The following is a 27154-nucleotide window of genomic DNA, read 5'->3' as shown; positions in this document are numbered from 1 at the left end:
TATGGAAAGAACACAAAAGCTAGCTTTGGTCATGATTTCTCAGGCCCAGTTCAGTAACTGAAGACGTAATTTTGGGGAAACAGAATTAAAAAAAAAAACTTATCCTCCCAGTCTGGGTTACAGTAGGGCTTTTAGCCACATACCACCCTAAGTCTACTCTCCCTATAAAAAAATATCCCAACAATGTAAAGCTTCTGAAAGCTGGCTGACCTTGTAACCTACTTTCTAAGAAGTCTGCACCCACAACTGTTAGACAGAATTAATCTTTTAAAATTGTGAGTCTTACAAAGGATAGCTCCCGGCCCATCTCACAGAAAGGCCATCTTTCCACTGGCTGGTACCCAGCGTGCTAGATGCTGTGGTCAAGGTCTGTGGTTCAAGACTCCATCAGTCTGCTTTTCAGCTCCCTGTTGCCTTTCAAGACGATTCCCCATCTTCTCCAGCCCATGATACTGAATCCTCTTGACCACCTGATGAATTGAGGGAACCTTTGGGTCCAAGGCACACACCATCATTGGCTTACCCTGGGATTTTCTGGTCCTCTATCACTGATTCGCCCAGCAATGATGATTAGATATCGGTGCATTAATTCATGCAGGAGATGATACTTCTGGATTCTAAAAACCAGACATGTCTATGGAAAGGGTTACCATTTTCAAAGTTAAGTGTATCTTTACTTGGGAGTGGAATGATGCTTTGTCATTGAGTAGTTTATTTGGTATTTCTTTTTATGAGGTGGTCTCATGTGTTGGGAGGATCCCTTGGAGGGGGAAATGGCAACCACTCCAGTGTTCCCACCTGGACAATTCCATGGACAGAGGAACCTGGTGGGCTGCAGCCCCAGTGGGTTGCAAAGAGTTAGACACGACTGAGTGAGCACTTATGCACATGCTTGATCTGCCCAGTACTAAAGTTTGGAAGCTTTTGCCTTTTCTTCTCTGCGTGAATATGTGTGTGTGTGTGTGTGTGTGTGTGTGTGTGTGTATCTGTGTATCTAGCAGCCTCTCTTATCTGGGATTATCATTCTTAGCTATTTACCTTCTCTCCCCATCTTTTCTGTCTGCCACCCAAACCAGTTCCAGCCATCCACCAGTCTCTCCTTTTGCTATTGTCTTGTCACGTTTGCTGCACAAGGATTTCAGATTAGCCAAAATGTTTGCCTGCTGGGCTAACTCTCCTGCCACAGTGTGTTAGGGAACCACCGCACCCCTTGATGCTTTTTTGATACTAAGTATGGCTCAGGAAAAAGTAAGAAATGGTTGGTGGCCATCGTCAGATGCACTCATGCCAAGCCCTTTTTATACAACAAAGAGGGCTAGCAGCAAGATTGCCTGCCTTCCTGCTGCCGGGCTGGTTGTGCCATTGTGCTGATGCCAGGCTCCTGCTGGGAGATTATGGTCTTGCTTGGCCTGTGATTGTAGAAAGAAAAATAGTTTTGAAAAAAAAAAACATAAAATAATAAGGGATGTGCAGTTAAATTCCATGACTCACTGCTGATGGATTTTAACTCCTTGGGGAGAGAGTTACCTAATTTTCTCATTTCATTTTATTCTCCCTGTCCTCAAGTTCACATATTGGAAAGACTAAAAGAACTGGGTTTTGCCATGCAAAGCTCACAGGTGTAGTCAAAATAAAGGAAACTAAAGGACAAGGAAGTTTTGTTTTGTTTTTTAAATAATTTACTGTTAGTATGTCTAAGTTGGGACTTCACGGTATCACAAACTTACCGGTTACATTCATTATTTTTGTTAGGTTTGAAAATCAGTCTGGTGATAAAAATTCATTTCTAATTTTTCCAATCCAGACTTTTGTTTAAACAGCAGCATTGGCTGCTTCCTTCACTCTGTATAAGCAGGACCTAGAGCTCCCAGATGGAGAAGGAAATGGCAACCCACTCCAGTGTTCTTGCCTGGAGAATCCCAGAGACAGGGGAGCCTGGTGGGCTGCCGTCTACGGGGTCGAACAGAGTCGGACACGACTGAAGCGACTTAGCAACAGCAGAGCTCCCAGAATATTACTTGTGTGGGAGGCAAAGATAAAATTGAGCATGCATTCCGCCCCCCCACAAACTCTGCTGTTTGAAACAATGTGACTCTATTGAGCTAAATGCACATGATTCTAGAACCATAGGATAAACAGTAGCAACTTTAATAAATCAAGCAGTTATTTTGTTTGTAAGACATCAAAGAATCTCTTTAGCTACATTCTCATTAAATGTTGTAATGGAAGTATTACTGCCTTATATTTTTGAACTTTGCTATTTTACATGATTCCTGTTGCTGGTAGCTTATAATTCTTTACAAAGCCCAGAAGTGTGCGACACTTCATCTTGCCGCTCTTTTCCTTTGTCAAGTTAAACAGAGCTCTAGGCATCTCCTCTCCAGAGATGTCTGGTGAGATGCATCTTTCTGCCTAAGCTGATCCCGGGTCTTCCTATGTTTTCTAAGATTCAACTCCATCCCTTAGTCTCTCCAAAGTGCTGGACTCTTCCAATTCCAAGGATGCCTTTCCAACATAGAAAAAAAAAGCAAAGAAACAAAAACTTACCCACATCATGATCTCTGCTCAGATAGCTGCCTGTCTTTTCTCACTTTTTCATCATCAACATTCTTATAAAAACATTTCATGCACCTGATCTCCATGGAATCTTGGCAACCTGCTCCTTGACTCCTTGTGATTGGTGTTGCCTCAACATTCCCCTTCCGTTGATGACCCTGTGGTCCACTTCCAGTCATGCAATCCATTGATCTTTTCTCAGTCCTCACATCCCTTTTATTTTTTGTTAAAGTACAGTTGATTTACAGTATTGTGTTGGTTTCAGGTGTATAGGAAAGTGGTTAGGTGATATGCATGTATGTATATGTGTGTGTATGTCTATGTGTGTATACACACACACACACACACACACACACACACATATATATATATATAGGCTTCCCACATGACACTGGTGAAGAATCTGCCTGCCAATGGAGGGGATGCAGGAGACTTGGGTTTGATCCCTGAATTGGGAAGATCCCCTAGAGGAGGAAATGAAAACCCACTCCAGTATTCTTGCCTGGAGAATTCCATGGACCAAAGAGGCTGGCAGGCTACAGTCCATGGGGTTGCAAAGAGTCAGACATGACTGAGCACAGCACAGAAACAGCATACATATGTATATATTAGTATTCTTTTTCATTATAGTTTATTATAAAATATTAAATATAGTTCCCTGTGCTACACAGTAAATCTTTATTGTTATCTGTTTGATACATGGTAGTATGCATCTGTTAATCCCATGTTCCTAATTTATCCCTCTTTGGTAACTATATGTTTATTTTCTATGTCTGTGAGTCTGTTTGGTGGTGAGTCTGTTTCTATTTTGTTAATAAGTTCATTTGTACTATTTTTTGGATTCCACATATAAATGATATCTCTGATTTATTTCACATGGTATGATAATCTCTAGATCCCTCCATTTGTTGCACATGGTATTATTTCCATTTTTTATGGCTAAATAGTATTCCATTGTGTATACAAGAGAAAAACAATCAATTACAAGGGAACTTTTGTAAGTCTATCAGCTAGCTTTTCCCCCAGAAATTTTGCAGGCCAGAAGGGAGTGGTAAGATACATTCAAAGTCCTGGAAATGAAAAACCTACAACCTAGTGATAGGATGGTATACCCCACAAGAAAATCATTTAGAATCGAAAGAGAGAAAAATAATTTCTCAGACAAGCAAAAACAGATAGAATATAGTGATTCTAAGTCTATCTTAAAAGAAATGTTGACAAGTGAGAAAAAGCAAGAATCTACCAAAAGGGGGAAATCATAATAGGAAAAGTCAATATTAAAGGATTGAAAGGACTTCCTTGATGTCCAGTGGTTAAGACTTTGCCTAAACAGTAGTATAACAAATTCAATAAAGACTTTAAAAATAGTCCACATTTTAAAAAAAAATCTTGAAAGAAAGGATTGATGATCACTTAAATAAGCCAGCATATAGATTAAAAAACAACCTGAAAAATTCTGTGAAAACAATTTTACTTACAATGAACAGCAAAAGGATGAATAAGAAGATGATTTTAGGACATCAGAATCACAAAGTGTCGGGGAGGGGAGTAAGAAAAAGTAGATTTTTCAAAATGTGTTTGAGCTTATATCACTATCAGTCTTTATATTCGGAAACTCTCTGCTGTATCTAACGGCCATTTCCTTACTGACATGTTCATGTGACCTTGTACACACATAAATTTCTCCATGTTTCTTTGCTAACGTTTTATATCCACTAAACCACTGGCATCTGTCATCATCTTTTGTCCATGAGTAGGGCTTCAGAACTTATGTCCACATATTCCGGTCTCAACCTCTCTTCTGATTCTTAGTAACATGTCAAAATGCTGGTCAAAGCCACTTGGATGTGCTGCCTGAAGTTCAGCATACCCAGTCCTCAAACAACTTTCTTTTCCTTTCCAAGTGATCACCTCTGACTCTGATTTTCTCAATGACCAGACTCCAATATCCACATGAAAAAACCTCCCAGGTCATCTTTGTCTCTCCTGCTTTCTCGCTCCGTGTTCCAGCTTGCAAAATGCATCAGCTGTCCTGTGTGTTGCGTCACGCCCATTGCAGTGCTGGTAGATGGGCAGCGCTGTCCCCCCTCTTGATTGTACGACTGGCGAGCTGGAGACTCTTGGTCTCATCTCAGCCTTGACAGTCACCGTCCCGTACCTCCCACGGCACCGAAAGGAGCTCCCTAACTGGCAACTGGGGCTCTCTTCAAGCCTCAACGCATACTCTGCTGTTGACACTTGTTCCATAGAGCTATGAATGAGAAGCACCTCTTGGCCGGTTTTCGCAGGAGAACAGGTTTTAGATGAACATTGATGCACAGTTCCCAGGTGACAACTGTGCTGAGAGAATTTAGTAATTGAATTAACCACCTTGATTTAGGCCGAAAACCTTTCTTTCCCTTAAATTTAGCCTTAAGCAGTGTCTGTATCTATTGTCCATTCCTATAGAAGAGGGGTTGAAAAAAGAACACTGTATAATGGTGGTTGTTGTTCAGCCACTAAGTCGTGTCCAACTCTTTGTGACCCCATGGACTGCAGCACGCCAGTCTTCCCTGACCTTTACTATTTCCTAGAGGCTTCTCAAACTCATGTCCACTGAGTTGGTGATGCCATCCAACCATCTCATCCTCTGTCGCCCCCTTCTCCTGCCTTTAATCTGTCCCAGCCTCGGGGTCTTTTCCCATGAGTTGGCTCCAGGCATGAGATGGCCAAAGTATTGGAGCTTTAGCTTCAGCGTCAGTCCTTCCAATGAATGTTCAGGATTGATTTCCTTAAGGAATGGCTGGTTTGATCTCCTTGCTGTCCAAATAAGGATACTAATTGGCCAGGTTTGTGTGCATCAAATTTTTCACAGAAATAATGCACCTGGATTTTGAAAAATGACCAAACTACCCAGAAGCAGTCAGGTGTCTAAATACCATAAGGCCTACAGGTCTCCAAACGAAAATGAAAGTCGCTCAGTTGTGTCCAACTCTGTGACCCCATGGACTCTACAGCCCATGGAATTCTCCAGGCCAGAATACCTGGGTTTGTAGCCTTTCCCTTCTCTGGGGGATCTTCCCAACCCAGGGATCAAACCCAGGTCTCGTGCATTGCAGGTGTGGATTCTTTACCAACTGAGCCAGCAGGGAAGTCCAAGAATACTGGAGTGTGTAGCCTGTCCCTTCTCCAGGGGATCTTCCTGATCCAGGAATCAACCCGGGGTCTCCTGCATTGCAGACAGATTCCTTACCAGCTGAGCTACCAAGGAAGCCCTACAGATCTACAAGGAGATACCTTATAATTATTATTAGAACAAATAGCTTAGGAAATTATAGCTAAGGCTGGTAATGATCCCTGCAGTTTTGGAACAGATGTCAAGTGTTGTGGATCTTATCACTGAATCCTTATGACTAAATGGATTTCCCACCTGATGTGTTTTTTCTAAATTATACATTTTGAAAGTAATATGTGATCGAATGGTCTTTTTATAAAATTTGGAGTGTAACACTTTCAGGAAAGGTATGCAACTTTATCTACAAAAGGCCAATTCACAGGTGACTTTTAAATTTATTTTTAATGGAGGATAATTATAATATTGTGTTAGCTTCTGCCATACAACAGCACATGTCAGCCATAAGTATATATATGTACCCTCCCTCTTAAACTGCCTCCCAACCCCCACTCCATCCCATTGCTCTAGGTTGTCACAGAGCACTGCCTTGAGCTCCCTGTGTTATCCAGCAATTTCCCACTGGCTGTCTGTTTTACATACAGTAATATGTACGTTTCAATGCTACTCTCTCAATTCATCCCACCCTTTCCTTCCGGAGTTTTTGATCACTTACTCTAGCACAGCGTCACGTGAGGTTAGTGGAGAGGTCTAGGGACTCGGAGCAAAGTGGTGAAGAATTAGGAATACATGAACCCTCTATTGTCACTGTGTTAGGGCAGTGATGGCCTCTCAACCACTCAGTACTGCCCTTCCTCTCGTCAATCATGGTGGATGACTTATGGGAAAAAGTGAAATAAGTCAGAAAGTGAAGATGGTGGTAAAGGGAGTAGAGAAAACCATAATGACCTGAAGTGGACTTATCTGCCCCAGATTTTGGTATGTTGGGGTATACCATCAGATGGAATAATTTATTCATTTATCTGATCATTTTACCACATCAGCTTGCAAGCTCTCATTTCTAGAATTGTCAGTTGCTCCTTGGGCCCAGCTGCTTATGAAAAGGGTTCTATCTGTGGCTCTGAAGCAGGATGACATTTCAGTAGGAAACTTGTCTCTCTCCTGGATTAAGAGAATAATGCTCATGTTTTCCACCTATGGCAGGACCCTGGCCAAAACTAATAGTCACAAGGAACTTCTATTCAGCTTAGGAGTTTCAGTGTTGAGCAAGAAGGAATTCCCCACAATTGTCCTTTTTCCATAGAGTGTTTTCGTTTTTGCTAAAGGCACTCCTGTTCTTAAGTGGAGAAGATGGTAGCTTTATAACTAAGAAGGGAATGGAATTAAAGGAAAAAAATTAATCAAAATGATATTAAATACCCAATGATATCAGAAGAGTGATTTTGCAGTGCTTGCTTGTAAAAACAAATGCACCGTCTTGTTTTGAGTTAGTTAATTGCCACTTGTGCATCATGAGAGAGCCTGCATGAAGGGCCCTGTGGACGCCTTGACATCTCGTGTAACAAAATTAAGTAGGAAAAACCATTTACAGACACTGGCAGCTCTTGGTCATCCACCCAGGTGAAGAAATTTGGGGAAAAAAGAATAATGGATCATGGTCTTCTTTTTAAAAAATGTGTATATGTATATTGTTGGTAAGTGCCCAGTGAACAGTAAATATCTTTTTCATTGTTCTTGGGTTTATTTTTATCCCATTCTGTCCAGGCTCTACATTTAAAGACCAAGAAAGTCTTAGCAATAATAATGAGTCCTGGTTTTCCTGAATTCATTGCCTGGAAAATTGTATGTGCGTGACCCAGAATTAATTATATCCAAATGTATATTATGTGTGTACTGTGTGAGAATGATCTAAATTTGTTATCTAATAGTTTATCTTAGTTAATTTCAAATGTCTTTACTATTTCTGTGAATATTTAAGTAGCAACATTTAAGGCTTTTTTTCTCTCCTCTCTTGCCTTATTGAACGAGAGGCAGAAAAACCCTTGTTTTCCCCGGAGTTCTGTCTCCTCAGGCTTCATTTGGTAAAAGCGAGTTTAGATAATTTTAGTTCTTTGTGTGGTGCTATTTTTAAATGTAATTTTTGCTAATAATGCAATTAGTTGTGTCTTTTGCATAATTTGCAATATGGTGTTGAAGTTTAAGAAGCTTCATTTTATTTTAATTAACAACTGATCGGTAATAATAACCAAGCAGCTGCTAACATTACCAGCGTTAACTCTTGGAAAAAAAAGGAAAAAAAGGCAGCAAACACATAACTCCTCCTCCTTCTCCCCCTCCCTCCTTTGAAATATTTAATAAGAATGCCATGTATAAAATTACCCCGTTGGAGGGAACAGGGGTCGCATTCCAATATAGATGGCAGTGGAAAATCACTCAAAATTGCATGATATGTCCCCTCCCCCAGCCTCCCCTCCATCCCCTTTCCTTGATTTCTTCCCCCTACTCTTTTCTAATTGTTGGTCTCATAGTTTCGTTTTTTTGGAGAGGAGAGCACGCACTGGGGTATTGTGACATTTCAGTGTATGTTCCTAACAATTCCTCTGCACATTCCATTAGCACATTATTTATAGCGTCGTCGAAGGGTCCTTTCTTCCCCCTTCTAAGGATATCCTTGTATCTCTGATGACGATCCTATCTGAAGATTGACCTGTTATTTTTAAAAAAATCTATTCCGTTAAGTCGACCGTTCATTGGCTCACCCTCTTCAGCTTCCCTCCTGGTCACACTTGAAAAAGTCTGCCCGCAGAGCCTCTCCAGAGATGCGGCTCAAATCAAGCAGTTTGCAAAGAGTCGGCCAGAGGCTGGAAGCCAGGATCCTGTATCTCACAACCTGCAGCTCTGAGGTGTCCAGGGCCCTGAGCTCTGGATGCATAGATAAACAAGACTTCCCAGAAGCCATTACCCCGGAACTCCTCATAAACTTCCACCTGACAAGCCTCTGCAGGCGGGAGGGCTGTGTTCTCCCTAATCAATTCCTTTCTGAACCCACTTGTTAGTCAAGCGTTGTGCACAGTAACTACAGGAAGGATCCTGTGTCTGGGGCATAAATTACTCTTCTGCGCCACTGTCTGCGCGCACCCCCCAGTTATGGATTACTTCGTTCTCAACTTGACAGGGACATAATTAGAACTGTTGATGAAATCTACCAAATTGTCCCTCCATGGCCTCGGTGGTCAGGAAATTTGGCTGAGTCGTATTTGTCACCGATGGGGAGGCTCTAAACACTTCATATTAGCTATGTTATTAATGTGCCCAGGAATTGGTAACACTTGAAGGGAGCAGGGCTCTGGGCTCAGAGTGTCAGCAGGGAGAAAACACTAAGAAAACTCCCGCGTGCCTGTGTGGGGGTATGTTCGCTCTTGGCACATGGAGGCTTTCATTTCAAAACATGGCCTTTGCGAGGCCTTTGCTGACCCCACAGGCTGCGCCGTTATGGACCCCACGGGGTGTGCGTGATGGAGTTGGCTGCTGTTTCAGCCACCATTTCATTTCCATAAATCCTCTCCGAGCTGAGAAGCCTGTGAGGTGGAAGGGTTAGGAGACAGGCTTCTTGGCCTGAGGCGGCTCTCTGCTAGAATCCTGACTCCCTTGCTTATTGGCTCCCAGCTTCTTAAATTGGTTACTTGACCTCCTTTTGTCTCATTTTCCTCATCAGCAAAATGGGGATAGTGTCTCTGTAAGTATACTGTCAAGGGTGAAACAGATCGCCAGCCCAGGTGGGATGCATGAGACAAGTGTTCAGGGCTGGTGCACTGGGATGATCCAGAGGGATGGGATGGGGAGGGAGGCGGGAGGGGGGATCGGGATGGGGAATACATGTAAATCCATGGCTGATTCATGTCAGTGTGTGGCAAAAACCACTACAATATTGTAAAGTAATTAGCCTCCAACTAATAAAAATAAATGAAAAAAATAGGAACTAAGTGAAAACGTCTCTGAGAGAATTTAACACAGTGTCTGGTTACTGGCCAGTAAGTGGTCCTGGGATGATGATAAGGCTGCTGCTGCTGGTGGTCAGTGAATGGTCCTGTGATACCGATGCTGGTCAGTGCATGGTCTTGCTATGATATGATGCTGGTGGTGATGGTGGTGCTGGTGATGGTGATAATGGACAGCAGCCTAACCCTTCCATCCTCAGCTGTGTCCCTCATGGTTGCATATATGTTCACAGACACTCTTCAGTGTGGCAGGAGCTCTGGAGTTCTTTGAGAAATGGTTGTAGTATTGGAGAAAGAATAAATTTTGCAGGTTAATGATACCAAGAGGCTGTTGATTATTCCTTGAATTCCACAGTCATTCTGTCAGTGCAGATCACTTTTACTGAGACAGCTTTATCCTCTAAAATGAAAGAGTGAAGCATTTAGGGAACTTCCCTGGTGGTCCAGTGGTTAAGACTCCATGCTCCCAGAGCAGGGGGTGTGGGTTCAGCCCCTGGTCAGGGAATTAAGATCACACATGCCACGTGGTGCAACCAAAAATTACAACAAAATCAAACAAAAAGTTTCATTGTGTCCCTATATCGCATTGTTTTCCCTGTATCTAATAGGATCTGAGTTCCTTCTCTAGTCATATTGCCCAAGACAGTCCTTGACACCGCATTTGTATGCCTAACTGTGAGTGTTGAGATATTAGCAAATTGACAAATGTTAACTGAACTATGTACCATGATCAACTGTTATCAGAAACAATGTAGATTAAGATGATAGGCTAATAAAATAAAAAGGATAAAAGATGTACCACTGGTGAGAGGGCATCATTCTTTACACACGGGCTCCAGCATCGCTGAAAATGCAGTCATGAAGTTACTGATCATTGAATTACAGCCTTTGGTTTCATCTGTTAATTAGACATGAAAAAAATTCAGTAACTTTTTTTTTTTAATGACTGGTTGCCTTTTCGGGGTTAATATATTGTACCTAGGTTTTCTACTCATAGAAAATACAAATTCCAAGACGTGTAGAGACAGTAAGCCAGCTCTAAAATATTAAGGAAAAGAACTTGAGACATATGTATGTGTTCAAGTGTGTGCCCCCCAAGATTAATTAGATAGTTTTATTAAGAGTGTGTATTCCAATAAAGTGATTTTTATATTTCTTTGTTTAAAACATTTATACAGCTTCTACTATTGCTATGCACTTTGAATGATAACCGTCTGATGCAGGTACTGTTGGCATCCCCACCTGGCAAACATGGAAGCATTGGTGAGATAATAAGCGTGGTCTCTGTTTGCTTCTGCATACCTTCCTGCAAAACAACAAAAACAAACAAACACAATTGCTTTCAATCCTTAAGTTGCAGACTACGTATAAAAAGTTGGCAATATAAGAGCATTACTGTCATATGTCCCAGGAATCTGTTCATAACTAAGAAGACTATGAGGGCTTCCCAGTTGGCCCAGTGATAAAGAATCCGCCTGCCAATGCAAGAGACACAGGAGATGCAGATTCAGGCTGGGAAGATCCCCTGGAGAAGGAAATAGCAAGCCACTCCAGTATTCTTGCCTGGAGAATCCCATGGACAGAGGAGCCTGGCGGGCTACAGTCCGTGGGATCGCCGAGTTGGACACAATCCAGTGACTGAGCCCAAGCACACAAAAAGACTATAAAGGTGTCATTTGCTAGACCAGCTCTCTTCTCTCTGGGAAACAGCCCCCCAATTTAAGCTCTGATATTCAGTCAATGCTAATTTCAACCAGGAAAGTATTGTGTTTTAATCAGAGAACAATGAACCACGAAAGAGTGGAAAATGATCTGTGTAAGCACAATACTAAGAGTCAGAGATGTAAAGAGAGTTTGAAAGTTCTTAATTTTTCATCATGTCCCCAGTTTCCAGCTTGTGAGAGTCTGCTCATCTTTCAAGATTCTTCTCAAATACTACTTTATACCTAAAGTTATTCTTGCTTCCATTTGTTTATTTTTTTAAATTAACTTTCCCTTCCACTGGGCTTCCCCGGTGTCACTAATGGTAGAGAACCCAGCTGCCAATGCAGGAGGCATAAGAGACACAGGTTCCATCCCTGGGTCAGGAAGGTCCCCTGGAGGAGGACATGGCAACCCACTCCAGTATTCTTGCCTGGAGAATCCCATGAACAGAGGAGCCTAGTCAGCTACAGTCCATAGGGTTGCAAGTCCGTGGGATCGCCGTGCAGAAAGTGGAATGGGGTCTGGGTCCAGAAGGGATATCACTTGTTTGACTGAAGTGAATCTGAAGTGACTCTGCATGCATGCACATACCCTCCACCAATGGCCCTTAGCATTGAACTTGTACTGTGGTTGTTTATATGGAACTATTAGGACCTACTTGATAATGAGTGTCCAGGTCTTATTTATCTTTTGTATTCTTCAGACATCCAATCCTGGATGGGTTACACAGATTTACACAATCTCATTCTTTTATTCATTTGGTCAATTGGTGAAGTAGGATCATACACACTAAGTCAATTTAAGAAAGTCTAAGTGCCAAATGACATATGAAATAAGTTCTATATTTATCAAGAAGGAAGAAAAATTATGAAAGCCTAGAGAATTTTAAGAAACATCACCCCAAAGCAAGGAGATAGGTGTTATTATTCCTGTCTCATGGGTGAGGAAATTGAGAAGTTACATTACTCCAGGTCATGAAGGTAGTGAGGAACAGAGCTAGGGTTTTATCAGAGCTTTTCTCAGTTCTTCTCAGATGCTAGAAGGGAATCCAGAGGGGATGGAATGAATTCACATAGTCCCCAACTTACAGTGGTTTGACTTACGGTTTCTCAACTTGACCATGGCATAAAATGATGTGCATTCAGTAGAAACTGTGCTTCAAGTTTTGACTTTTGACTTTTGCAAAAGAGTCGAATGTGTGGTAGCGATGTGTGGGTGGTGCTTTCTGCCCGTGCTGTGCTTCACAGCTCCTGGTTGGCCACGCAGCCACACAGGTAAACAAGTGATATCCCTTCTGGACCCAGACCCCATTCCACTTTCTGCACAGTTTTCAGTAAATTGCATGAGCTATTCAGCATTGTGTTATGAAATAATCTGTGTTAGATGATTTTGCCCAGCTCTAGGCTTATGTAAGTACATTTAAGGTAGGCTAGGCTAAGCTGTGGCTTCCCAGGGGGCTCAGTGGTAATACAGGAGACATGGGTTTGATTCCTGGGTTGGGAAGATTCCCCCAGAGAAGGATATGGCAGCCCACTCCAGTATTCTTGCCTGGAAAATCCCATGGACAGATAAACCTGGCCGGCCACAGTCCATGAGGTCACGAAAGAGTCAGACATGACTCAGCAACTAAATAACAACAGACTAAGCTATGATGTTCCGTAGCTTCTTGTTGTTCAGTTGCTAAGTCATGTCCAGTTCTTTGTGAATCCTTGGACTGCAGCACACAGGCTTCCCTGTCCATCACAACTCCCAGAGCTTGCTTAAACTCATGTCCCTCAAGTCAGTGATGCCATCCGACCATCTCATCCTCTGTCGTCCCCTTCTCCTCCTGCCCTCAATCCTTCCCAGCTTCAGGGTCTTTGCAGTGAATTGACTCTTTGCTTCAGGTGGCCAAAGTATTGGAGCTTCAGCATCAGTCCTTCCAATAAATATCAAGTTTAATTTCCTTTAGGGTTGGCTGGTTAGATCTCCTTGCAGTCCAAGGCAACTCTCAAGAGTCTTCTCCAGCACCACGGTTTTAAATCATCAGTTCTTCGACACTCAGCCTTTTTTATGGCCCAACTCTTTTATCCGTTCCATAGGTTAGGTGTATTAAATGTGTTTTCAATATAGCAATAGTTTAGCTTGTTTATTGGTACATAACCCCATTGCAGTCATTTAGACATAAACCCACTGCAAATTTCTGTGCAGTATAACTACTGATCACATTAGAATAAGTTTTAAAATCCAGAACAGAATGAGATGACTGTACAATGAGAAAGAACACTTCAGAGGCATCATTTTAAATAAAATCATTAGACCAGCATATCCTCATATTATTTTCAACATATTTTTCAGTAACAAAATAATGCATGGCTGTTTGTAAAATATTGTAAGAATAGAGACAAATCTAAACCAGAGAATGAAAATCACCACCATTGCATTATATTCATAGACCGTAGACTCAGTTACCATTTAAGATAAATAATTCTTCCAGATTTTTTCAGTGATCATGATCTATAAATCTGAGATCTGTTTTTCTTTCAGTTTTGAAGCAGTCAGTACTTCACTGTCAGTATCCGTGAGAGATGACCCAGGATCACCTTTTTTGATACAGCTAGGAACAAGAGAGGAACTTCATGAAAATTCTGCCCTGTGTAGATCCTGAAGTATCTACTTGGTCAGCTGATGATAGTAGAACTTTGCAAGTCCTTGTAGAACCAAAGTATGGGAAACTTTGGAGGAACAATTTCAAGCTCCTTTTTGATAGTCAAAAGCAATGACCGTCTACTGAAGACTCCGGGATGAAATTAGAACTTAAAAGTGTGGCCTAAAATTAAGAGCAAAGCCTTTGGATTTAGAAGGATAGGCACCTTACCTTCAGTTTCCTTATCTGTAAAATGGGATCAGTAATATCAAAACCAAAGACATTAGTATAAGAAGGAAATTAAATCAAGAAATGTTTTTTTAAATTTTTATTTATTATTGGCTGCACTGGTTCTTCATTGCTATATGCAGGTTTTTTCTAGTTGTGGTGAGCAGGTGCTATCTCTAGCTGTGGAGCACAGACCTCGGAGTGCAGACTCGGTAATCATGGTACATGGTTTAGTTTATCCAAGGCATGTGGGATCCTTCTGGCCCAGGGATCAAGCCCATGTCCCCTACATCAGCAGGCAGATTCCTTATCACTGGACTGCCAGGAAAGTCCCAAGAGAGAAGTGTTTATAAAACAATTTTCACATGATATCCAATAATATGCTAATAGTATTATTATCACTAACCTCTGCTTATCATCTCTCTTGACTTCTGGACCAAGAAGTAAACTGTACCTAGTGTTGTTGGTGAGCCCAGATCATGCAGCTAATACTTAAAACTCAAGGTCAGTTGATTTGCCAGCATGTATTAATCCACACTGTACTTTTGATTCCGGTACATTTCACCGTACTGTTTGTGTACAAGTCCAGATAAATGTGTTTTATTAGAATTGTACCTTTCGCCAGTGTGCGTGGACTTACTGATTGCATGTCGTCTGTCTGTCTCTAGATGGAGGGGTGCGTGTGTATTTCACCTCTCCTTGGATCATGGTGATTGAGCACTTTGTCATTAGAACTGAGGTTAAATGCAGAGTAACTCCAACTGTCCTCCCTTCACCTCTCAGCATGTGAGACTATTTGGGCAAACCTTACTGGTCTCCTAGTTTTGTTAGCAAAGGAAATGTAAGAAACTTGAGTGGTGATTTATACTCTCAACTCGATGTTACAGAACCAACAGTGCTGGACACTTCAACTCAGACAAGGGGTTGGCTTCCTTTGTTGGAAAGGTTTGGTCCCTGAAGAGCTAATGGATCCAGCTTAAATCTGAGGGCTTAGGAAGTAACTGGGAGACCCATCTGCCTGGACTATGTACCCTTTCAATACTAGGCTGATACGATACCATATCATTATGTTTCCAGAGAGTCCTTCTTAAGATGCTAATGCCAAGGGATCCTGTTATCTTACTTGTCTTGCATTAAATATAACTTAAGGATTCTCTGGTGGCTCAGACAGTAAAGAATCTGCCTGCAATGCAGAAGACCCTGGTTTGATCCCTGGGTTGGGAAGATCCCCTGGAGGAAGGCGTGGAAACCCACTCCAGTATTCTTGTCTGAAGAATTCCATGGACAGAGGAGCCTGGCAGGCTACAGGGCATGGGGTTGCAAAGAGTCAGACACAACTGAGCAACTAACACTTCCACACTTTTAAATATAACTTAGGATCCACCATCTCACACTGTCATGCTGTCCTTTCCTTCTCTGAGTCTCTGAAATGTCACTAACAAATTCAGAGGTCTGATTTCCCTCTGAAAAGCGTTAGAGGGAATTTGTAAAGCTCTTTATATCTTCGCCTACAGTATCCTGTTGGATGCTGACAACAACCCAATAATTCAAACGTGGTATTATTGTCCATATTTTTACCATTTTCTTTGTGCAAGGAGAACGTCTAAGCCATCCTGAGCGATAGAACCAGTAGTGATGCCACTTTCTCCCACAAACTGTTGTGAGGATCAAGCCAAAGATTTCTCCATCCAAACCTTGCCAGAATGGGCAAGAAGAATGTATGGGAAGGACTGGTCTCGGAGCCCAGTGCTTTCAGAACTGACATGGAGAGATAATGATGCCCACATTTTCTGCCCACCATTGCTATCATGATTGAGTGGGGTCAGAACTTGACACCAAAGAGAGCCAACTGGATCCAGTTATCAAGGACAGATTTCTGTCGCTCACTGTGACAAATCCTGCTGACTGCTGACTTCCTGGTTCGTGCAGAACCACATGCAGACAGATATTGAAAATATGTTTCTAAAATATTATGCTTCATTTCATAAGGTGGGACAGGGATGGTTTGTTACTTCTCCATCTTCACAAGGGGGCGACAGAGGATGAGATGGTCGGATGGCATCATCGACTCAATGGACACGTGTGTGAGCAAACTCTGGGAGATGGTGAAGGACAGGGAGGCCTGGGGAGCAGTCCATGGGGTCGCAAAAGTGTTGTGCACAACTGAGCAACTGAACAAAAACAGCAACATCCTCACAAAAATGCGCTGCAGGCACAGTGAGACACTAGTTTGGTAAATTGGTTTGTGTCTTCAGCGAGCCTTCTCTGGAGCATACGCTAGAAGATGCTCGTGTCTGACAGGAAGTTAGTCATTGTAAGAAATAGGCTTAGCACTTCATAAACTCTAGGAAAGACTGTTTTCTTTTCTAAACATTTAAATTACTCATCCATTTTATGCGTTAAAACCCAATTATGACTTAGTATGTTGGAGAATTTCAAAAGCTATTCCCTATAGGATCTGTGACTAAGATTTTCTTATTCAGTAGTTTGTATGCTCTCCAATCCAGGCTTTGTGAAAAGATAAGAATAACAATCATAAATGTAAAAGGAGAAGAAGCTTAAAACAGAGAGAGGCACTTGACAAGACATTGGGCCTTGCTCCCTGATATGGCAGTTCTTGAGGAATGTAGGGGCTTGGAGGGGGTGGGAAAACTAGTTTTCCAACTTTTCTGGACTCTGTTCTCTTGCTAGATGTGCATGTAGTTTTATCCAAAAAAATAAAATAAAAAAGGATAAAGAAGAGAAACATCTTATAGTCAGTAACTTATCTCCAAGCCCTATAAGGCTCCAGCTAGGTGTGTGTTATAAACGGCACGTATGGAACAGACTTGTCTTTCATTCATTGTAACAGAGGGCAGTTGGACACTTGATCAGAAGCAAAATTTATGAATATTATTCTAATGCTTTTTGCACTATATGTAAAAATCATAGGCCAGTAGAAGTTTTGGATTTCCCTGAAAAATTTCTTTTAGTCTAATGCCTTGAATCCTGTAAAGACAACTTACATTCCCGCCAGAAAGCTGGTGGCTCTAACACTCTGCAAGAGAAGATAAGTCTGTTGAATTAGGAACCCTAACAGTTGGGAAGAACTAGAATTCAAGTTGTTGGTCAGTCTAGAAAGGCAAATGGAAATAAGGTTAAGTTATTTAAATTTCTTGAAAATAATGTGTTTTCTTTTGTGGTTTTCATCCTGCCACTAAAGCAAAGCTAAATTCAAGCAATAACTAAAGCAAGATTAGGAAATTCCGAAGGGGAATACATAGAACAACTCTCTAGCATCTAAAATGCCATCTCAATATTAACGTTTCTAAAAATCACCAGAGAAATGTGCAGTTTCTTTCCAGACATAAAGGAAGCAACACATAAATCTATTGTCACTATATGGGAAGATTTTCATAACCTTACATGCAATGGTGAGATCCCTGGTGGTTCAGTGGTAAAGAACCTCCCTGCCGATGCAGGAGATGTGGGTTCACTCCCTGCACTGGGAAGATCCCCTAGAAAAGGCAGTGGCAACCCACTCCAGTATTCTTGCCTGGGAAATCCCATGGACAGAGGAGCCTGGTGGGCTACAGTCCATGAGATCACAAGAGTCAGACACAATTTAGTGACTAAACAACAACAACAACAACATGCAGTGGTACCATGGCACTCTTTCTCTAGCCACCAATATGAATAGATCAATTGATTTCATCATTGTGAATTCCTTAAATGGTAGAATAATTGACTCTTAGAGCTGAAAGGGGTCTTTACGTCCAGCTCAGAGACATGGTTCTCTAAACTGGGAGGATTTATGACTTAGGCACAGTTTTTCAGATGATAGGGATGCTGGAATGGAAATTCAGATACCCTGATGTTAATCTGAGGTTCTCCTTGCAGGAGTTCTTTCAGAAATATCTTTGAGTTTAGGGAGTGCAGAATGGGAGGGAATCAACTAGAAAGTTAAGATAGAAGTTAAAGACCCTCTTTCCTTTCTGTAAGTGATAGCCTCATCTTTAATTCCAAGGACAATTAAGGAACCAAGTGATGAACATTGGAGTACATGTATCTTTTTGAATTATAATTTCCTCAGGGTATATGCCCAGGTGTGGAATAGCTGGGTCACATGGTCATTCTGGGCATCCCAGGTGGTGCTAGCAGTAAAGAACCTGCCTGCCAACGCAGGATACAAGAGAGACACGAGTTCAATCCCTGGGTCAGGAAGATCCCCTGGAGGAGAGCTTGGCAACCCACTCGAGTTTTCTTGCCTGGCGAATCCCATGGACCGAGGAGCCTGGCGGGCCACAGTTCATGAGGTCACAAAGAGTTGGACATGGCTGAAGTGACTTAGCACACACATGGTGGTTCTATGTTAATTTTTTAAGGAACTGCCATAGTATTCTCCAAAGTAGCTATATTAACTTATATTCCCACCAACAGTGGAAGAGGGTTATACTGCAGTTAAAAAAAAAATGAACCAAATGAAATTGCTCAGTGGCAGTATTATTTTTAAATCTTGTCTCAACTCAGGATGGTGTTTTCTATGTGGAGCCAAAGTTAAGATAAGCGTCGGGGTTGTGTGCCTTCTTTGTAAATCTGGAAGATTGTAGTAAGGTTCCAAATGATACTGAGATTTGCTAAGTCAAGTCCTACTTGTCAATAGCTCCTCTTGTTGGATATTTAAAGTTCAAGAGCTGTGTTTGCTTTAGTTAAGTGCTCTGAAGTGTTTCAACAGCCATTGGCCCGTTTATATAAACAAATGAAGGAACACACACTGATAATCCATGATACCCAGAAGCAGCCCGAGCCTAAGGAGTGGCAGAAATCCTCGATGACTTGAAGATAAGCCTTCCACACACCTGCTTAATTCATGTTGCTGGACAACGATAGGTGTTTGCCAGCAGGTTCAAATGGCTTCAGGTGGGAATACTGAGGGAATGTTCTCTGCTTTAAGAACAGGCTTTTTAAAAATTTATCAATTTGCTAGCACTTTTCTAAGTGTAGTTGAAAACTTGAAACCATTATTTATTTCTGAGAGATACATTTTCATTTTTTGTTGGTCATCCTTTTTATACTCGAGATGATTTTAGTTAGGTTTGTTATAAAATTGGTTTCCTCCAACTGTTAGTTATTTTATATAATTTTTCCATCCATTCAGACTTTCAAAGAACATCAAAACTCCATTTTCCAACAGTGACTTATTTTCTTACCTAACATCTATCACCACCACACAGTTACAGTTTTTTTCTTGTGATAACTTTCAAGTTTACTCTCTTAGCAATTTTCACATATGCCAGACAGCGCTGTTAACTCTAGTCATGCTATACATTACATACCCATGATGTATTTATTATGTAACTGAAAATTTGTACTTTTTGTTCCCCTTCAACAATTTTTTCCTAGCTTCCCTGGTGCCTCAGATGGTAAAGAATCTTGACTGCAAATGCAGGAAATCTGGTTTCAATCGCTGGGTCAAGATCTCCTGGAGAAGGGAATGGCTACCCACTCCAGTATTCTTGCCTGGAGAATTCCAGGGACATGACTAAGTAACTAACACATCCTTTCCATCAGTTTTGCCCACTCACCACTTCTGGCAAGCACCAGTCTGTAGATCAGTGACTTTTAAGGTTACAGGATATACCTTAACCTGGGTACAGGATATACCTATATCTGAGTTGAAATTCAGTATCAACTAATGTCATTGTCAAATAATTCTAAAAATACACGTCTATCTTGATCAAAATAGTGAGATGGTCCAACTTTGAGATCCTGAGATTTATCATGCCAGTGTTTCTAAAAGGTAAGGGTATGATTGTGCCAGAGTTCTGATTCCCATCCTGCTCAGCCATGTGGAAAGTCAAAGTGTTAGTCATTCAGTCGTGTCTCTCTGTGACCCCATGGACTGTAGCTCACCAGGCTCCTCTGTTGATGGAATTTTCCAGGTAAGAATATTGGAGTGGGCAGCCATTCCCTTCTCCAGGAGATCTTCCTGACCCAGAGATTGAACCAGGGTCTCCTGCACTGCAGTTGGATTCTCTACCATCTGAGCCTCCAGGAAAACCAGGTGGAGGAGATGGTGACTCCACTGGGAGGTTGGCAGCCTGAGCTTTGAGTCCATACAAACTCAGTTTTAAAGCCCAGCTTTTGTAAGCAAATAGTCACATGACACTACACGATAATAGTAAAATGGAAACCATGGTATCTGCCGCAACATTTCATTGTGGGACTCAGATGAGGCAACATATAAGGTTGAATGATATGGAAATTTGGCAACAAGTAAGGTTGAATGATATGGAAAGGATATGGATGATATGACCGTCATTAACCCCACAAGACCCCAACAGTTTTAATGGTTTAGTTGAATGGGTCAAACCCAGAGTATTTTCCAGCAAATTGAAACTCATACTAAATAGCAACTTCCAGAAAAGACAGTTTGGGCTGGAAGCAGGGAAATCTGTATTTTACTCATTTAAGTAAGCACACATCTGTCCTGGGAGGAGGGAGCAGACAAGGTAAGTGTGATGACTGCGGTCGTTACCAATGGCTCTGCCTTCCAAGTATCCATGACAGTTGGCTTAACCTTGAAACTTTCCTGTTAGTTCAGACTTCTATAAGAATTAACACATCTAAAACAGAATCTGTAAAATCAAGTCAGGCTCTCTAGAAAGTTCATAATGTAGTTTATTCATGTTTTAGAAATATTTTCCAAAATAAAAGAAAGAACTGAACGAATATTAGCAACCTATGAAGGCAGGGCAAGCAAAGTTCATGAAACCAAAAAGAGAGACCTGGGTTGATAAGGGGAGGAGTCCTTCTTAGGAAGAGAAACTTTTGTGAATGGAGTTGGCACTTGGTATAAAATTTAAAAGTACCATATTACCACTCTTTCTGCCACATCATATGTGACACCTTGACCTGTTCTCATCAGTTATAAATATCAGGGAGTTTATTGACCCCAGCAGATCTGGCTAATTGCAAGCAGTGCATGCATTGTTTATAAGAGGCTTAAGCCGCATGCTGGGTGTACTCAGCAAAGAATCTCGGAGCAGTTGGACCACCTGCTCGGAGTTGACACATCTTGGTTCACACAAGAACTTGAGAACACTTCTGAATTCTTGAATGATTGCCTGGAGTCGAGAGGCTTAGTGGCGTGAGAACTTGAGCTGAAAAAAAGATGATATCATGTCGTATATATGATCATCCTGTCATTAATTAGACCAAAGGCAACTCATCCTGACATAAGACAGAGAGGGTATACAAAGACATGAGGTTTGATTTTTCCTACAGTTTATATCAGTTCTAATAAGTTATTCTCCCCTCTTTTCCCCTTGCCATTCATCATGCCATATTTTGAATATTTTTCTCCCCTCGAGTGTCTTGTTCTTCTTGTTCAGTCTAAGTCGTGTCCAACTCTGTGAGACCCCATGGACATGCCAGGCTTCCCTGTCTTTCACCCTCAGGTGTCTTAATGTCATTAAAGCGGAATGAAGAAATAAGCTTAAAAGCTTCAAGAAGGAATTGGATTAAAATTGGGTGGATTCTCAGCTTTCCTTGACTCTGGAATGCATTGTGAGGGTTGGAGAGGAATGGAGACATATCACAGCCATGCAAATGCAAAGAGGTCTTAGCAAAGGATTCTGCGAGCTGTGGTCTGGAACATGGGAAGTTCCTTAAGGTGGCCCTGCCCACTTAATTTTGAGCAAATTTTGAGCTAAATTTTGAGCAAGCTTTGCTTTAATGTGTATTAAGTTTGGCTGTGGTAGTCTGTCTTTCCCGGAAGAAGTTCCTATTCTTCTCTAAGGAGGGTGAAGAGCTCTTTTCTTCTCTCTGCCATATACCCTCTTCATTTCCTATACATTTTTCTTTGCTTGATGTGAATGGGAAACTTTTATTTCCAACACTGCATTGTTGATCTCTGCTCCACTTTCTGTAAGTGCGTTTATCACGCTACAGAGCTGCACACTCTCTTTCCTGTTAGGGGCATTGTTGAGACAGCAGGACGTGCAGATCCTGTCCAATTCATTTTCTGAAAGGTGTTCTACCTCTGCGTTTCGTGCCATTCATGGTAACTGACCTCATTGACAGCTGGGAGGATTGTCTAATTGGAGTAGTGAGCTGAAAAACAAGAGTATCACACAAATGAAGACAATTAATAAAACTAATTGTAGTTTAGTCAGTAACAATGAGAAATTACTAAATACCCACTAGGTACGAGGAGCTGTGATCAGTACTATAAGAGAGAAGATAATAGGGAAGAAGACCCACCATACCACAAGGCAGAATATGATTTAGGCCAGAAGACATTCGCTAGCAACATTAGCACAAAGGATGGACCAAGGGTGTTGGGTGGATGCAAGAAAGCCTCATAAGGAAGGAGAGATGTTAAGAATGAGAGATTGTTGTTCAGTTGCTAAGTTGTGTCCTACTCTTTTCCCCTCCATGAACTGCAGCACACCAGGCTTCCCTGTCCTTCACCATCTCCTGGAGCTTGCTCAAACTCACGTCCATTGAGTTAGTGATGCCATCCAATCATCTCATCCTCTATCACCCCCTTCTCCTCTTGCTCTCAATCTTTCCCAGCATCAGGGTCTTCCCCAATGAGTCAGCTCTTTGTATCAGGTGACCAAAGGATTGGAGCTTCAGTTTCAGCATCCATCCTTCCAAGGAATATTCAGGGTTGATTTCCTTTAGGATTGACTGCTTTGAGAGATGTATGAGATTTTAAAAAATAGGTAGCATATTCAGTAGTTTCTGTTACATTGGTTTTTCTCCTTGTTACAAGGCAGTATTTCTCCAGTGGCTCAGTAGGTGAAGAATCCCCCTGCAATGCAAGAGACATAGGACACATGGGTTGAATCCCTGGGTCAAGAAGATCCCTAGGAGAAGGAAATGGCAACCCACTCTAGTATTCTTGCCTGAGAAATCACGTGGATACAGTGGGGGGTCGCAAAGAGTAGGAGAGGACTGAGTCACTAAGCAGGCATGCAGGCACAAGGCAATGAATTCTCCTTAAAGAAAACAGTACATACAAAGAAACCGAAAGAAGGTAATTTAAAAACACTTTCTTGCTGGAAGGCACCTTCTGTTAACACGGGGCAATTAGAACATGGGCTGCAAGGATGACAATGCAACCCCCAGGTGCCTGACAGTTGAACTGACAGCTGGTCATCTGATGGCCAGCATGTCCTTCCACTCTCCCAGACTTCCAAGCGCTCTCACGGAAAAGTTCGTCCCAAACTCGGTGATGCTGTCTTCTTCCCCTGTCATTTTCTATTCTTTGTTGCAATATTTCTTAATACCCAACAGACAGACAGTCTCATCTGTCTGTAGGGGAAGGCGAATAAAGCAGAGATGAAATGCCAGCTTTTTGCTTTCCTGGTCGATATTTAAATGCAATATTATATCAGTTCATTAATTGGTAATTAAATGACCAGAGAACATCACTTCCTTTCCCCTGTGAGTGATGTCAACTTTCCTTCTTCCCAAAAATCTGGTTCAGGAGGTTTTGGTGGGATGAATACATCGTATTTCTTTTCACACTTTTGTTGTTTAAAGATGCTATTGTTTCATTTGAGTATGAGGAAATGTGCTAACCTTGTCTTCCATGGTGCAGCAATGCAGAAATGATAACTATATATACTTTTTTTTATATAAAAACAGAGAGGAGCAGGAAGGAGAGAGACAACTTATTTAAATCCTGAATACAGTCAGACCTCATATGCATTGTTAAAAAAAAAAAGCCCTAAAGAATTGCATATGGATTAGAGGGATGAATATTCTATTATTTCAGTCTGTTCTGCTGATCTTCTTATTGTGACTTTGTGCTTCAGAAATCTGCTAGGAATTTGGCTTTGCCGTAGTCGGCAGTAATTTTAAATGTGTATCAAGCACTTGATAGTGTATGATTTGCGTGCTGTTGCATTCCTATTCCCTAAATTTTCCACCAATTTATTACTTTTTTCATACTGTTTTAATATTTCAGGATGATGAATATATACAGCATCATTAAAGGTAAATAAAAAATGCATGAAATTAAAAAATGGAATATTAGATGTTTCTTTGCAGTAATCCCTCAGCCCAATAGGAATGAAATGTCTCTGTTCTATCAAGTAATCCCTAAACATGATTAGGAAGCTGGGAGTGTCCACACAGCCCACATAATATTTGTATCATCTAAGCCTATTTATGTAAGGTTTGAGTAAAAGTTGTTATTAGAAGACCTATAAACCCATTTTACAATTCTGAAAGATATGCTTGCCTCTTAATCTTTTCTACTTTTATTATTTTTGCTGGAGTTGATGACAATGTGTTCTTAATTCATTTTTCAGAATGCTATTACTGTACATCTTTTTTTCATACTGAGATGGTACATTGGCTATTCTATTGAAATGCATTTTAAAGACCAAGAATTGAGTTCAGTAGTTCATTTGCATCTTGTAGCTGTTCTTTTTCAATATTTATAGGAAGAAAAGTTTGTTTCCCAGAGTATTTCACAACTTCCAGACATTATTTGATGTTTGCAAGTTTTCCCAAAGTATTTCCTCTTGTAAAAAAGTCTATTCTGTATTGATTGACTAAGCTCCTGTTGTTTTGTTTATTTTCCTAATATTAGCAGCGTGCACTCTGTGATGCTTTACTGCAAAATTGTTTAAGCCTAGTTTTGGTTTTTTGAACCAAAGAAAGCAACATTTTGTGAAGAGATGATCTGAATATAAAAGATCACAAAATGTTTTCTCTGAACCACGAATAAGATAAGGAAGCCTTGATATAAGCTCCACATTGTTTAAATGACTTATTTGGAAAGATTTTCTTTCTTCATTGGCAAATCTTCAGTGTTTGCTGTCTTTGAAAAGCCTCTTTATAAGGAGAAGCTTTTCAAATATCTTAAAAGTCATATGTATGATTCCTTTTTTTTTTCTTTCCTGTTCCCTCCAGTTAGATTTTAGTAAATACAGGCTTCTCTTAAGCCAGTTTAGTTCTTTCAAATGTGCAAATATTAATCTAGCAATTGCATGTAAACACCCTTGAATTTTGGAGAAGTTAGGTATATACCATTTGCAACCTTATTCCAGACACATTGAAGAACTAGGACTTTTCCAAAAGTTTGGTTCTTTTACTGTAACATTCCTTATTTTTGGCTTAAATACAAAAAGCATCATTTTACTATTCACTGCTTCATCAGAGTCATGAAATATGAAGATCAACAGCTTCTTTTGAATTCGCAATCATGATTCGTGTTAAATGACCACAGTTCCTAATGGACACCCGCTAACATGGGATATTTTAAAACCATGTTTCTTACAGCACCCCAAAGATATGATGTGGTGAGACCTTTTAAACCTTTGCTCTGTTTCTGGGAAGTTTGCTCCGATATGGACAATGAATCCTAGTAGTGAAAGGGGCATTTCATTAGCCTCTGTGGAAGTCAAGGTTAAGTTGGCTGTTCCTGCCAATGCGGGTTCAAAAAGAGGAGCCTCACGCTTGCCCTGCACGCTCTGCAGATGGGCCATTCGGGACCCAGGCCGTCAGCAACAATGCCGTGAAAGCCAGTTTCTGTGTTGTGTTTGGTCCTCGTTTTGCAAAGAAGCTAGTGACACCAGATAACATCTGGCCAATAGTCCCGTGGCTGAACTTTACCCGTAGGAAGGCATGGAAGAGCTGGAGAGGGGGGGAGCTGGAGCTGGGGGAGCGGTGAGGGGGAGGAGAAGTTTTAAATAGTTCATGCACTTCTGCATGAAAAACGAGCAGCCAGCATGTGCGTTCGTCACTTAGATCATGTGACGGTGCTGCTCCATTGTGTTCAGTTCATCGGAAATCTGAGCCTCCCTCCGCCAGCTGCACTTGACCGTGCCCAGAGGGCTCGCTCGGCTTCAGCTGGCAGATGAAGCTCCGCTGTGTGGCAGCCGCCGTGAGTGGGGGCCGCCAAGGACAGCACCGCCAGGGAGGCCTGAGTCTGGGTGGTCCTCCCCCAAGGCAGGTGGCAGGAGTGGCCCAGAGCATGTGGATTCGGGAGAATACCCACAGAGGCCCACGGGGACAGGGACAATCTGGGCCCCTATTCTGACACTTTTCTGGACTGGATCCACGGTCTATTCCATTCCTTGAGGCCAAGGATGTAGAGAACGGTGTGGCCTAAGGGTTAGAGCTCAGCCTTTGCGGTGGGCTCCCAGCTGTGTGACCTTGGGCCAGTTCCTTGACATCTCTGTGCCTCAGTTTCTTCCCAGGTAGCACTAGTGGTGAAGGACCCACCTACCAATGCAGGAAACGTAAGAGAAACGGATTCCATCCCTGGGTTGGAAAGATCCCCTGGAGGAGGGCATGACAACCCACTCCAGTATTCTTGCCTGGAGAATCCCATGGACATAGGAGCCTGGCGGGCTACAATCCATGCAGTTGCAAAGAGTCAGATATGAATGAAGTGATTTCATACGCCTGCACACCTCAGTTACCTGTTCTGTAAAGTTAGGATAATAATATTATCTACATCAAAGGATGAAAGAAAATAATCCTTTTAAAGTGCTTAGCCCTCCTTTGTGGTAAAGTGCAACACTTTCTGTTTCTAGATGGAGAAACTGAGGCTGTAAATCATGAGCTCACCTAAGACCACTTGGCCAAGAATAGAATTCACGTTTCCTGGCTTTCCGGCTATTATGCTAACCACTAATCTATGCTTCTTCCCTACATCAAGCACATAACATTCCTGTTCTTGATTAAAGTGAGGGAAGGATTTAAGAAAATAATGGTAAGAAATAACCTCATAGAGATTAATTTAATCTACAGCATCTCATCCTTGAAGCTGATCATATTTGAAAAAAAAAAAAAACACTATGTTTTCAGTCAGTGTCTCCCCACAGCTAAAATGATCGGGTTTTAAAAATATAAATTTTACATTGCTGAGAAAATTGGCAAGTTTTAAAAAAATAATCATTTTTCACGACTCTGTGGAGTCTT

General features: G+C 41.5%; 1 protein-coding gene and 1 long non-coding RNA gene across 6 annotated transcripts in view; one reads left to right on the top strand and one right to left on the bottom strand.

The window, feature by feature from the left end:
* Window positions 1-27154, top strand: part of ESRRG (estrogen related receptor gamma) — a 674199-nt gene that overhangs the window by 303697 nt on the left and 343348 nt on the right. The window lies entirely within an intron of this gene.
* LOC136169022 (uncharacterized) overlaps window positions 20872-27154 on the bottom strand; it is a 33843-nt gene continuing 27560 nt past the window's right edge. Inside the window, exon 3 of the long non-coding RNA XR_010663364.1 lies at window positions 20872-22318. This is a non-coding gene — a long non-coding RNA (uncharacterized lncRNA). The remainder of the gene's footprint in view (window positions 22319-27154) is intronic.

This window comes from Muntiacus reevesi, chromosome 5, assembly GCF_963930625.1.
Source record: "Muntiacus reevesi chromosome 5, mMunRee1.1, whole genome shotgun sequence".
NCBI classification, from domain to species: Eukaryota; Metazoa; Chordata; class Mammalia; order Artiodactyla; family Cervidae; genus Muntiacus; species Muntiacus reevesi.
The sequence above is the reverse complement of the archived record's forward strand: the minus strand, read 5'-3'. Positions and strand labels throughout refer to the sequence as shown.